Raw genomic sequence first — 2,427 nt, 5'->3', positions numbered from 1 at the left:
TCTACTTATCTATCTATCTATCTATCTATCTATCTATCTATCTATCGATCTATCTATCTATCTATCTATCTATCTATCTATCTATCTATCTATCTATCTATCTATCTACCAAAGTTGATTATTAAATTTTCTAAACTTTAAAGAACCTTAACATCACTACTCTTTTGAAGTAATATAAACCGAAGATAAAACGATTTTGACAAATAATCCAAAATATAAATAAAAATTTTGTATACATCAATTACCAATTTAAATATATGTAACTTAAGATTTAAGACCGAAAATAAAAAATAAATTAAATATAATAAAGAAATTAATATGGAATGTATTATAAAGCAAAAATAAAAGAAATAATATGAAAATATAACGTAATACTTTCTAAGGATGCGAAGAGGTATTTAATAAAGAGGGACGACATTACGATAAAATAAATTGACAATAACACAAACAACTAAACTAAGAATTTAATATTTTCAAAAAGTAAAGAAAAACATAACTACTAGAAAATAGGACAGGACAGAAGGCATTTAAAGGAAAAAGTTTTGAATACTAAATGAAAAAAACTACCGTATTATAAACTTACTTACCAAAACTGAAATTAGCATAAATAGCTTTTGTTGTAGATTTGCCAGGCAATTCGGGAATACTAATTTCAAGAGGATCGAGGTGAGCTACGTTATGGCCTCGAATCTAATATCGACAAAATATATTTTGTTTTTATGTTTCAATCGATTATACCAAATATATAGTTATGTTTTGTTTTTGAGTTTGTGTGGGTTTTGTTTTTGAAGATATAGAAATTTTAATTTCAAATAATTTTGAAGATAGAACCGAGTATATAGATTTATATGTATATATTGATAAAAAGCAATAAAACAAAAGAAAAAAAAGAAAGTCATAAGCATTAAGTTGTTAAGTTAACGAAAGTATAAATAATATTAAAGAAATTAATTGTTAAAACAAAAGTTTAATTAAAGGCTTATTATGTTTTTTTAATAAGTTAAACAAAATATAAACATTAAATACAATACAGGATTAAGTTTATGACAATATAATGGGGTTATAACAATTATATATGTGTAATAAAAAAATCACCAAAAATACAAATAATAATTAATAAAAATACAATATAAACAAATAAGGTTAATTAGACCAAATGACAAAGAAGATAAGAAAGTAATCAAATACCAAAACCTTAACTACACTAATTAAGTACAACTTTAAGAAAAAAGCCTGCTAATTTAAGAAAAATAATTAAGCCTTTAAATAACAGTCGATAAGTGATTTTAATTAAAGGCTGCTAATTAACTAAAATAACTTTATAAATAACACTCCGAATTTCAGTTTAAAGTTAATATTCATAGTTTTTTATCGTTTTCTTTTTCTATGCTTTTTGCCAAACTGCTATAGATAAAACGATTTTTGAAGATATTTTTTTTATAAAAGTAAAATGAAAAAATTACCAAACAAAAAACCAGAATGTTGACGTAAAACATCTTCGTTAGCGCGACGGGTAACACCATCCTTACCCCTGACCTTTTCAACAGTTAGAATTCCCATGGGATCCAATTCAGAAGCCAAATGACCACGAGACTATATTATATGAACACAATGGTAGCAGGATATATGTAGATAAAACAACAAATATGTATAGCAGGATAATGGATTTTTTATTTGTTATGTTTTTTTTTTGTTTTATTTTAAGTAGTCAAGAGATAGAGGAATAGGTGTGTAGTTGTTTGGAATGTTTACATATACGTATAAAGTTAATATTTAGATGGTTAATTATACCAAATTTTGACAATTGATTTTTATTTTAATGATAGTTCCCAATTGTTAGCCAATTATTAGTGATACATTTTATATTAATTTTAGATTTAGACAAAACAATGTTTACTTTTAATTAAGCCAATTAAACTTTTACGTATACTTTTATTAAGTTTAGAGGTAATAATAATATTAGTATTATTTGTTTTATTATAAAAATAGACTTTAAAGGATTTCAAAACATGTTAATTTATATGTAAATATTGGATGTTTAACTTAAAAAGTGACATTCATTCTCTTCTTCTATTCTAATTCTGTTTTAGTTCTGTTCTAGATCTGCTCTAGTTCTGTTCTAGTTCTGTCCTAGTTTTGTTCCAGTTCTGGTTCTGTTCTAGTTCTGCTCTAGTTTTGTTCTAGTTCTAGTGTTTTAGTTCTGTTCTAGTTTTGTTCTAGTTCTGTTCTAGTTCTATTCTAGTTCTGTTCTGTTCTAGTTCTGCTCTGTTCTTGTTCTGTTCTGTTCTATTCTAGTTCTGTTCTAGTTCTGTTCTGTTTTAGTTCTGTTCTAGTTCTGTTCTAGTTATATTCTAGTTCTGTTCTAGTTCTGTTCTAGTTCTGTTCTAGTTCTGTTCTAGTTCTGTTCTAGTTCTGTTCTAGTTCTGT

Source organism: Lucilia cuprina, chromosome 5, assembly GCF_022045245.1.
Source record: "Lucilia cuprina isolate Lc7/37 chromosome 5, ASM2204524v1, whole genome shotgun sequence".
Lineage (NCBI taxonomy): Eukaryota > Metazoa > Arthropoda > Insecta > Diptera > Calliphoridae > Lucilia > Lucilia cuprina.
Note: the sequence above shows the minus strand (reverse complement) of the source record.